This window comes from Coffea arabica, chromosome 2e, assembly GCF_036785885.1.
Source record: "Coffea arabica cultivar ET-39 chromosome 2e, Coffea Arabica ET-39 HiFi, whole genome shotgun sequence".
Lineage (NCBI taxonomy): Eukaryota > Viridiplantae > Streptophyta > Magnoliopsida > Gentianales > Rubiaceae > Coffea > Coffea arabica.
In genome coordinates, this window is record NC_092313.1 from 13,753,588 (window position 1) to 13,766,354 (window position 12,767).

General features: G+C 36.7%; 1 long non-coding RNA gene across 1 annotated transcript; it reads left to right on the forward strand.

The window, feature by feature from the left end:
- The first annotated feature begins 10,579 nt into the window (after nt 1-10,579).
- Nucleotides 10,580-12,005, forward strand: LOC140037195 (uncharacterized). The gene is made up of 3 exons (XR_011841120.1): nt 10,580-10,608; nt 11,039-11,110; nt 11,835-12,005. It is a non-coding gene; the product is annotated as an uncharacterized lncRNA (long non-coding RNA).
- Nucleotides 12,006-12,767: the final 762 nt, after the last annotated feature.

Consider the following 12,767-nt stretch of genomic DNA (forward strand, 5'->3'; position numbering starts at 1 on the left):
TAAGAACCCAGTTCCCCATCCGGCTATGTTTCGCCATGACAATTAACAAGTCTCAAGGCCAGACTTTGGATTATGTTGGAATTTATCTACGCGAGCCTGTTTTTTCTCATGGTCAGCTTTATGTTGCACTATCTAGAGCAAGGACTCCTGATACAGTTAAAATTTTGCTTGTTCCCGGAACTTTTGACGATATCAAAATCGATAACAAAACAAGAAATGTTGTTTTTAGTGAAGTGTTTCATTTAGCTAGAATGTGACATCTCTCTGACAAGGTGAGTTTATACGAAATATTTGCCACTTGTAATTATTGCTTTTCTCAGTTTCATTCTCATGCCTTCTGTCTTCTTTGTTTCGTATTCATCTCTTCGGATCCATTCTCCTTTTTCCCTTTAGGATGTCACAAACTCTTCCAATGAAAGCCATTCTTCCTGCCATGCAAAAATGGACATGCAGGGTCACAGTTCAAGAAAAACAGCATGTTACATCATCGATTGGTACTCCAACAAAAAAATAGAAATTTGTTTTTCTGGACTCAGAGGTACATAACTAGGCAATTCACTATCTTAGTTCCCTGCTTAAACAAGAATAGCTTCAGTTGAGAAAGTCTCTAATGCTTATGTTCTGATTTATCAGCTACAGCTTTCAGAACCTTTCTCGCTCCATTCTTTTCCTTCCCTTACAACAGCTTATTGCTTCGGATGAAATTAATACCTCTTCTGTATTTTAATAGGGATCTCTGGTTGAAGGAATCATTTTTAATAATGATATCCCTAGAATGAGCCCTCTTCTACAAGTGTATAAAAAATATCTTATCTCGAATGCTGTTGTCAGACCAATCCCTCCAAAATTCCAATCTAAAGGTCTGCACACACAATGGGTTATATCCACCAAGACACTTGTTGAAGAGGTCATTGATGATGAAGATACTGTGCCTGTGAAGCTCAACTATACCAAATTTACTGATCTAATCAAATACATGGATCATAAAGATCAGTCTGTAGGTGCGTTTCTTTGTTTAAAATATATCTGTGTGCAGTCTTTCTTTTCTTTCATAACCTCTGTTTACAGTTTCTTCTTTTAAAATAGATATCTTGGCTGTTGTTATATCTGCAATGGACCAGAAACATGTAAACAAGGATGGTAGAGAATCCATTGTTCAGAAGTTTGTCCTTGTTAATGAAGAGTATGAGCTTCTCTTATTTATAATCATTTCTTATATTGAACTTTTGCAGTTTCTGCTTTAACTGATCTATTGCTCTGTCTGTAAACCAGTTTTCAAACTGTTAAGCTCTCCATGTGGGATGCCTTTGTGAATGATGAAGGCCAGAAATTGATACAAAGCATGCATAAGTTCCCTGTTGTTATATGCAGAAGAATCAAAGTTGGCTGTTATAATGGTCCATAGCAAAGACTTTCTCAGTAGCTATCTGTTATCTTTTTTTTCTCTGCTTCTTTTTCCATCAGTCATGCATAAACTTTTCTTTTAGGTGTGGCTTTATCTACGTGGTTTGACTCTGTTATTCTTGTTGATCCACCTATCCAAGAAGCTAGAGAGCTAAAAAATTGGTACCCTCATGAACATGTGTTTCTTATCTTTCACTATGCATACTCTGTTTTTTCCCCCATGTTTGAATCTTATCTACCATTTTTTGCAACAGGGCGGTGAGAAATGAGAACCTTCTTTTGAATATAGTTTACCGGAAACTATACGACAATTATAATCCAAACCTCTCGCTTCAGCCAAACCAAAAATTTACTAACGTTTGCAATCTCACAGGGATGCAGAAGGTATAGTGCAAGTACATTTTTCCCATCATTATTTATCCATATGCTTCTCGGCCTAATGATGGTTCACCGTGCTCTTTCAGGCAGCATGGGTGAAAGTTAGATTCTCTTTCGAACACATTTTTCAAAAATACTGGTATATGGCCTGCAGTGAGTGTTTTCGCTCTACATCAGCAATGCACAGAGTTACTTTCCTCTGTAATTCGTGTAAGGGAAAACACGAAGCTCAGCCAAGGTGAGCTGTTACACAATAACAAGCCTTCACCTCAATTTATCTGTTTCCTTTTATATATTTTAATGTCTTTGATAAATAATATCTCTATTCTTTCCCCTTTTACCTTACAACATTGTCTATATACCTGATCTCCCTGTATAGATGCCGCTTTGACACTGATTTGGAAGATGAAACTGGCACCGTGACAGCTTCCATATTTGGAGATCTGGCTGAAAAACTCCTTACCTTCACCGCTGCTGACGTAATGAATCATTTTGATCAGGTATCTCTGTTACCTCTGCATTGTATTTGCCATGAAGCCATGCACTCTTTTCGCCTTATTAATGTCATCTTGTTCGCTATTCTGTTTATGCAATTTTTCCAGAACATAGAGCTGAAGCTTGATCATGTCCATGAATCTTTGAAAACAAAGTGGTTTGTTGCACATCTGAAACCTGTTCAGAGTCAGCTTGCAGATGCAAAGCAACGATATACTATTATATATTGTTGCGAAGTATCAGAGTATCAAAGTGAGCAAGAAGTTATTCCTCATGAAAGTAGTGTGTTTCCACTGACCTGCACCGATATTGACTCTCCTAAAGCCATTGCTGAGGGTATACTTTTGTTCTTTATCGCTATATTTTTTTTCCCCCTAATTCTCATCTTTCTCCCATATTTAAATTTTAGTATTCCTTTTAACATGCAGTCGCTTCTTCATAAAAAAGAAAGCTTTCTCTTCTTAGCAAATTTAATGAAAGCGAGACAAGTGATTCGACACCGTCACAGCTGATTCAGCCAGAATCTACTGAAGACGACTCTGCAAAGAAAGCAAGATTAGAATAACCATTGCAATGTTCAAGAAATAGACTTAATATTTTTGGTTTTTTGTAAATCGTGGCTGCTCATTTTTACTCTGCTGGGACAAATGCTGTCTGTTAATTATCCAACCTGTTCTCTTTTGCAAACTTCATTTTGGGGGTTATACCTGTCTCCATGCATTTTCTTCTTTTATTTGAACATGTAAATGAAGCAGCTCTTTTAACCATTTGCATCTGCTACGTCAGATGATTGTCTTCATTGCCTGTCAACTATCTATTAAGCTGTATTTCTTTTGTCCTATTCTTTCTTGTTATTCTTCCTTAAACCAATTTAGCTTTTTCCCATTCCTTATTATATAATTCAATTAATCCTTCACTTCTACATAGAATGTTTACGTTTTTTTTTGTACCACTAATACTGCCTACAAATTATACATGCACGAAGCAAAAACATAAATATTTAAAACATTGGTTTTCATTACCAACTCATGTCATTTCACTGAAGAGTCGCTCATCCACTTTTTATCCTCCTTGCTGGTTAGACTCTGACCATTATACCACTTTGTTTTCCTCTGGATTCGTTGTGTTTAACAAATACACATTGGCTTATATACACATCCAGCTCATCCGCTTCTTCACCTTTTGCCCTCTTTCAAAATTTCTCAGCCTTTACTTCTGCAGCTTTTAAATTATTGCAAACATGCCAACCTAAAGACTGCAAGAAACATTGATATCAATAAAATATCTGACGCAGCAGGCCATTGCCTCTTTATATATCATACCTTCTTTATTAACCATGTCATGTCCTACGCTTAACTAGCATGAAACTGAAAGAAAAAACTGCAGCTCTATACAAAGGATTGCAGAACTTAGGATGCGCTCTTAGGATACGCTGCTAGGGATGAAATACGAAGTGCAGAGCTCTATCTCCAACTCATTCATCCGCTTGCCCTTTTTTACCTATATGTGCCATTGGTATTCCCTCTTGTCTAACGCCCTTCTACATACATCAGTTTAATGGTGCAAGGTCCTCTCGCTTGCCCATCAAATTTTCAGGTGGCTAGCAATGATTTCCAGCCGCACTGTTTTATAATTAAATGTAGCCATAGAGGACAGGTATGACATTTTTCCCCTCTCCAAATATAACTTTCAATTTCACTGTTTATAAATTGTTTATATCGGTTTGTCTCACTTTATTTGCTCAAACTTGAAAAATTCAGATTTTACCTTCCCACTTCGAAGCACTAATTAATCGACACCAGACAAACGTCATCATTCTCAGATATGGAATGCGAAGTTGGCCTATCACAGTTAATAATGGTTCGTTTGGGGATGGATGGGATGAATATTGTCGTGACAATATCGTTGCAACGCATGATATGGTAATGCTTCGACATGCCGGTCGTCTTATTTTCGATGTTCTTCATTTCTGTGAACTCCAGCAGCAGGTTTACCTGCCTTGGACAGTTCCATTGCCAAATCTTTCGCAGAATGCTACTTATCATGAACAAGGCCAGTACATATCTACCCTCAATTTATACAGTCCTTTCCATCATAATTATTTCTTTCTCATTAAATGCTCAATGACCTTAGATCATAGACGCTCGCCGATTATCCAACATAGAGTGGCTTCATCATTACAACCAGATTTTTGTCAATGAATATCTGATTCTCATTGCTTTTATCAGATCTTTAACTCGTCAACTCCAAACACACTGGTAAGCTATTTTTATGTTCGGTTTCCTTCGTTCCATTTCACCTGCTTTTACATTGTCAGCTTTCCATGCTAACTGTTTCCAATCTTTGCCAGAAAATTCCAAAATTCGCTAATCACTTCTTAAATGGTATGAAGACTCCCACCATTCTAATCAAAACGGGACATAACACTGCAGAAATTGGAGTTAAAGGCAACAGGCTCAAAAAAAATTGGAGATCCTTCGTTCTCCAGCACCGGTTGCAGCACAACGATTTTCTTGTATTTGTTCCAGAATCACAAAATACATTTGCAGTCTTGATTTTTGATTATAATGGAACTGAGAAGATATTTCCATGGTACCAAACAGTTACTATTTGATCAAATAATCAGCCTTGCACCTAAACTATCTCATATATAGTTTGCACCTGAAATCATCCATCTCACCGGTGGACCGTTGCCATCCTCATTTTCTGCAGCTTCTGATATTTTCTTCCTCCATTGTACTTTGCAAGAGACTTTAAAGGAACAAATTTTTTCAGCTCTGTATTATTCATTGTTTGAGTTAGCTTTAATGTAATTTCGCTTCCATCGTCTTGTATTTGCTCACTTGTTTCGCCTTCGTTGCAGCAATGAACTATTATAATTCAAGTAGCCTCAATAGTCTGTGCATCCTCTAACTGAGCCATCAATTTATAAGCAAACGATAAGGCATTACATTCAAACTTTGTCTACCGGATTTATATAGCTTGTTCACCACTATTACATGTGACTTCACCTCCATCAAAACGTCATTTCCAAACCTGCTAAATATTTTCTGCTCTTTACAGACCTCTACAAGTTACTTCCACTACTTTTCTTGCAGCCTTTCACACTAAGGTTGCTCTTGGTTGCTACAATTCTCCACAAGCGAACGCAGTCGTTCTGTCTTTTCTATATAGATATGTTCATCGTGTAATGTCAACGACCAAAAGTAAAAGAATGCTGCGTGGACATCAACAACCAAACGTTAAAGCAACTATAATCTAATAGTATGTATCAGCTTTACTTTTTAAATTCAGTTCTACTTCTCCTCTAAATTTTTGACAGCGCATCCTAAGCTCTGCACTTCGTACTTCATCCGTAGCAGTATATATGACGTTTGCCTAGCATTACTTTTCCCATACCAATACAACCAAGTTCCTATTACTTTTTGCTCTGCTTCTTATTCCTTTTAGTTCTGTTTCATCTTCTTCGTCAGTAATCTTGCGCATCTTCTTGTTCCTTCCACTTCCCGCACCTTTTTAACTTTTCCACTCACCTGTTAATTATTTCCTCTGTACGTTGACTTTATTTGTCCCACTCGTTCTACAAAATAATATTGTTTCTCGTTTGACTTCGTTCCTTTGTTTAGACTTACCATCTGCTTTCTTTTATTTCGTTATAGATCCTCTTACGATGGAAGCCAATGACATTCCCTTATCTGCTATCGATCCATCTCTACTAAATTGGAGTGTTTTTCTCCGAGCAATTGAAGTCACTCATACCAAAAAAGGTTCCTCAGCTCATCAAATACGTCGCAAGTTTATATTGGCAGATGACCGAGTAACATTGATCTGGTTATTTCTTTTCTGTTATGCCTATTAGACTGCATCAACTCATGACTTTATTCTTATTCCAGGGCCTTCGAGTTACAATCTATGCTGCTGAAAATATGATTGAACAATTTGCCACCTTGCTTATCCCTTTCAAAAAGTACTACATATCCAAAGCTGCTGTTCGCCAGCCACAAAATTTTGCTGATGCTGATGAATATCCATTCTATTGGCTCCTCACTCCGAGCACCATAATACATGAAATACAGGAACCGGTTCCTTCATTTCCTTTTCATTTTCACCTAAACCCTTTTTCTATGCTTGATATCTTTGCTGATACCCATCACTTACTAAGTGAGTAACATCTTTCACAGTCCATTTTTTTTTTAATCCTCATCAAAGTCTATCGCTTGTGTTATAATATATTCTTTTGTCCCACCTATGTTAGACGTCATGGGAGTTGTTGTCCATATTTTGCCTCATAAAACAACACCTTTTCACGGATCACCCTCTATTTCTCGAGATTATGTCATTATTGATCAAAGGTAAATCCTTCCTAGGCTATCCCATTCTTTTCTTATCGTAATCTATAAAACAAAAATGCATCTATTAACAAAGCTTGTGTTCTCTTTTTCTTCCCAGTATGAAACCAATGATTCTAACCCTCTGGAATGAATTCGAAGAAATAGATGGTCCCATCATTAGAGCTCATGGCCGCCATTTTCCAATCATTGTTGCAATAAGAGTCAATGTCACAACAAACAATTGTAGCTATACACTTCACCCTCTTTATCTAATTAATGTTAAATACATCCATTGCTTTCAAAGCTCTTAGTATTGACACTTCTTTTTTTTTGGAGCTCAGACCTGAGCTTCTCGACCTGTCATTGTTCAACCATTATAGTAGCTCCATTTGCTTAAGAGGCAATGCATCTTGATCACTGGTGAGAAGTATAAAATATATGCTGCACCATTATCGCATCTGCATTCTACTGCCTAAGAAACATTTTTTCCCTTTTATATGCATCAGGTACCATAGTCATGCATTTGTGATAGACAAGTTTGTTGCTAGGGGAAATTACGCTAATCCACGAATTCTTCTCCCTCCTGTTACCGCTGATAGGATTCTTCGTATTAGTACTGCACTCCAGCAGGTTGCAATCTTATTCTTTTTTATATTCCATAAATCATGTTTGCCTCCCTTCCATCTTTACTATTATTGTTTTGCAGAGAACAAATAATGCGTGGGTTAAAGGAATCATTGAAATTTCGCTTAGACCCCAAAAATTATTCTATATGGCATGCCCCCAATGTAATCAACCAAACAGCTTTGCAACCGCCTCAATAGTTATATGTGAATACTGTCAGGCAACCACTGAACTTTTACCAAGGTTTTTAAAGCTATTCAGTCAATCCATTCACTTAATAAATTCGTACAATCCAAACTGTTTATAGCAATTATACACTCTTCTCCCTTACAGAGCTTGTATTACTATTTCGGTTGCTGATTCAAGCGGATCATTAGCTGCTACTGCTATGGGAATGGAAGCTGAAAACTTAATTAGCTACTCAGCTGCTAAGCTCCGTTATTTTTACCAACAGGTACCTACTGATCATTGTCCATTCGCAAATATTTTCTTCCCTTTGTCTTATCTTTACATTGATTTTTCCCTTCGGTTTCTTCAAACAGAGGATTGAGATAACTTCGCACCTCGTGCGCACTTTACATGGAAAAACAAATCTATTCTACATTAGACCTTCCTCTTCCAGATTTGTCGGCATCAAATGTGCAACGTATGAAATAATTACTTCCTATGCTACGGATGAAGCCATGAACATCAATGATGTCAACTTCAATGGTCTTAACATCGACAACTAAGCCTTTGTTCCATTAGCTTTAAGTTTTAAGCTGTTTCAGGCCAGATGACTATTAGCCTCTGCACTTTTGCAAATATTAACGCATGCATGTATTTTGAATTATTGCAACAACAAATGCAATTTATATGCTCCAACCTTTTGTCTGATTTCATTCGGTGGTTTTACATTTGTGCGTTATCAACTTCGTTGTCAAACTCCGTTAAAGTGCTATGCCTGGGCATATACATCTTCAAATTTCCCACCGCGCACTTGCGCGGTGAACCCCTCCTAGTTATCAACATAAGTAGATAAAGAGCGAAGGGCTCTGATGACCTGGAATGTTTTCGTCGTCCTCTCACGTGCGCTGTGCGTGGTTCCTGACGACGTCGTTTTGTGTTGTTCGCCAATGTGTTCCTCGCGCATGACTCTTCGAACTCTAACCCTAGGTCAGACCAAAACGCCGCCTCTCTTCCCTTCCCTTTCTTCTCGTCTCTCTCCTCAACCTTTCTCTCTGATCATTCTTCTTCCTCTCTCTCTCTCTCTCACTCGATCTTGACCTCTTTATTTTCTCCTCTGACTTTCTCCACCACACCGTCTCCCTCTCCTCTAGGAGCTGCTTCTACCCCCAACATCACGAGTCCCCCTTCTCCCACCTCCCTGTGATTTCCTTTCCACCTCCCTGCGCTTCAAGTTCGTCGTCGTCGGATCCCCTCCCAGCCTTTGGGAGGACTTTCGATCCCACCACAAGATCCTCGTAGTCATCAGCATTTTTTACTGCTCTTCCTCCCTCGATCTCCATTCTCTCGCCCTTCAATTTTATTTTTAAATTTTTTGCTCCTCATTTTTTTTGCAGCCTGAATATCAATATTAGGCAGTATTTCGGTGTTTTTGGCTTTTCGATTATTTTCCTGTTTCCCAGTCTACATGCGAAGATGCCTTTGCTTTTTTGTGATGCTTTGCTTTGGTTTTCGAAAACATCTTGAAATTCTATGGCTTAATAGATGGTCATTTAATGGTTTTTTTTTTTGTATCTTGGCTAATTGTATTCTTTTTATTTTTCAGGGGATTTTTCTTCAACAGCTTCAACAACAGGGTGCAACACCATCTGGGACGAACAACCCTATGAAGAGAATTTTGAGAAAGAGGTCGGTCAAGATGATTGCCCGTGATTTCATTCATTTGTTATTTTTTAGAGGTTTTTTTTTTGGTCATGGTGAATTGGATGTAAGTTTTTTTATGGTTTTGATGAATTGGAGTCCTATGTGTTTAATTGCTTTTAGATCCGTGACTTTTCTTTTCTTTTGGTTGTAATAGTCGAATTCGGATCTTTGCTGTGCTTTTGCTCTGTTGTATATTTGTGTATGGATTCGTGTGCACTGCCAGTTTTTCGTCTATCACCGTGTATGCTATTTAGGAGATAGGTGGACTAGCATGGAAAACTACTGTGTTGGAATGCGAAATTGATTTTTGACATCATTATGTTTACTGATTTGAAGTGATTTTGAGCTATTCTTGTAAGGGAAGATGTAAAGAAGTTTTTTTTTCTTTTTCTTTTCCCCATGATGAATTTGTAGGTGTGGGCACTGTAAGAATCTTGCTCCAGAGTACGAGAAGGTCGGTGCAAGTTTCAAGAAAGTTAAATCTGTTTTGATTGGAAAGGTTAGCCTTTCAGCTCTTTTTTGATCCATTGACCCTTTCAGATATGGTAGGAAAAGTCTCATTTTTACTCTAGGTTCGTAGTGTTGCTATATCAATTAGGACATTTGCCATGGGTTATTAAGTAGTTTAGCTAAAGTTGGTACAATCTAAAGCTTGAAACTTCTGGGAATGTTACTATTGCATTGCTGTAGAGAACTCATATATGATGCAAAATTCATGGTTTTTGCCATGCTATCGTGGTGGGCTTGTTTTAATGAATTTTGGAGTTGTACATTATTAAGGGTTTTGTCATTGTTTGAATCATCTATCTTTGTGCTTTTTCTGATCACCTTAGGAGTTGCCATCCTTGGAAGTTACATTAATATAGAGCCAGATGCTACGACAAAACTCTCTCAGACAAACTATACGGTTATTTCGTGTTGAAAAAGTGCTTACATTTTTCTTTTTATCCTTGCAAACTGGATATGCTCTATTTGATTTCCATCATTGAAATCTTGAGAAAGTGGAACCTGAGGTCCATTGCTATCTGGTTGTTTGTTGGCATCAACATCAGTTTAACTGTCTTAGCTATTGTGAATCTTCTATTTTGCATCTGATTTAATGTCAATACTTAAAAGATTAATCAACGGTTTAGCTGTGAATTATAGCAAAATAAGTTTAATTTTTGAACTTATTATCAAATTATATTTGTTGTAGGTGAACTGCAATGAGCATAAGAGCGTTGCAGCAAATATAGTGTTTGTGGTTACCCTATATCCAATGGTTTCCAAAAGGTTCTTTGGAGCCCAAAAAGTTAGTTTATGTGAAATGCTGGAGTTTTCAAAAGGTCTTTGTTTTTCCTTACTTGCTCTGTTGAAATGATATCTATCCTGGTGTTGACTCTATGTAAATATAACTTACATGCCTTGAGTTCATACAATTGTATTCTTCATGAATCTATTTTTATTCTCAGGTATGAAGGTGCACGACCTGCAGAAGCCCTTGTTGACTTTGTGAATAGTGAAGGAGGTAATGTTATTGTCTAGCTGGCTTGTGTTTTGTGGTCCATAAGTGTAATCCATGCTAACAAGTTTGGTAGATTTACGTTAAACCATATTTTGGTAGAAGTGTTGAATAATCCACAAGGTTGTTAAAATCCAATCCATATTACTTACGAAGATTAGAAATTTACTTCACCTTAAGATATCACCAATCTCTTTTGGATTCATTGTGCTGAAATATCACCTTAAATACTTGATACTGGAACTTTGGCGTTAATTCTTCCTGATCTTGAGCATACATGAACTGTACACTTCCATCCATCGTTGAAGACCTGACCTTACTTGGTTTCATTTCCAATGAGGTTTCTTCTCCATCATTTTTCATTATGAAAAATTTTTATTTTCCAAAGATTAGATTTAATCTTAATGAATTTGTTGCTTTTTCCTATTTGAATCAGATGAGATGAGCTTTGCAAGACATTTCTTATCATTTTGCCATTGCAATAGTTTCTGGAAAATGCAGAGCCAAGGTACATGCATGAAAATGAATATTCTGGAATATTTTTCAAAGTGAGACTCATTTTGGCTAATGAATACTTATTAGCAGGTTTACAATGTTGTTAAGTTACCAGAACTTTATTGTGTCAGCAATACACTATATAATCTGCCTACCCTACCGCCAAAGGTGTTTCTATTACATTTTAGGCAAGAATAATAAGTGTTCTGGTAAATGGTGAGGTTGAGTATGATAAAATTCAGCCCTTGAGAAAAATGCCACATTCACATTTTTACATGAAAAATGCAAGTTTTTCGTTTTGTTAGTTGTGTACATTGATGGCCTATATCTGGTACCATGAAATAATTGCTTAGAATAATGGTTTATGCAAATTGATGGGGTCTGATGCCAAGTTTAAGAGGGATAGAGTAGTGTAATGCAAGTGTTTGTTCCTTAAGTGAGCTGACTTCAATTAATGAGCTATTTTTATTTACTTGATGATAATGTAAACAGTGAGTTACATAATGCTATAGGGGTTGGTTAAAGGGGAAAGGAATTATATTATAATGAGGTGTATGTTTGGTAACGGTAGATTTTTGGATATGAAAATGATAATAATGCATAATGTTTTTGCCCAAAAAGGTGATAGTAGTTATTATTTTTTGTTAAGTTTGGTGCATGATGACATGTAGTACTTAGTTTGCTTTAATTATGGTTGATTCCATCCAAATTTGAGATTGTTTGTATGTAATTTGCAGGTTGATGGCGCTAAAATTTTCTTGTGGATTTGAACAAGGTGCTTAAATGAGCTGACTTTTCTTCAAATTGGGAATGGTTTATGGATGGTAGTTTTCATAGTCATGTCATAATGGAATCCAGTAATATGTTAAAAATATCATAGATTAATGCTTAGTTCATAATTACCAAAATATGTAGTTTGTACGAGTGTAGATTCTATTTTTTCACAATCTATTTTTGGTTCATATATTGTTTCCACTTACTTTTTTTAAGCTGTACATGAATACACATTTTTTTCATATATCATTGTCGGCTATTGAGCGAATTGTTGAATGTTATCGGGAAGTTGGGTTCCATGAAATTGCCAAATTGTGCTATGCAGAAATTGAATTGAAGTTGATTTTGGCATATTCATATTTTGCTTTCATGTACATTTCCAATTTTGTAATCTGCTACCGCCTACAATTCTGGAATTACGTCCGAAGATGATATTTTGGATTATGTTATGACGTTGATTATAACATTCAATTGAATTCAAGACCAAGTTTCTGCCTGCCAAGTCACCTGCACAAGCAGGCCGTTGGCTCTGAGTTTTGCAAAAATCTTAAAACCTCTTATAGAGTGCATTCTCTCTCTCTCTCTCTTTCTCTCCAATGACCAATGTAAGTTCTATGTGTTGAACATAGATGATCTAGATTATTCCTCCTCCCAAAATTGCTGTATTCTTGGTGTAATAAACAAAATTAATTCTAATTCAATTGAAATGTGTTCTTTTGAATTTATATATAATAAAAGTAACAAAGAGACACCTATCATCTCTCACACACAGATATGCAAGGAAAAAGTCACACTGTAGTATTCTAACCAAAAAAAAATTAAACCGATTTTCACTGTTACTGGATTCCGCACTTCAGTTTTAGCATTAGTTCAGCTTATGAAATTGTTTTCTTGCA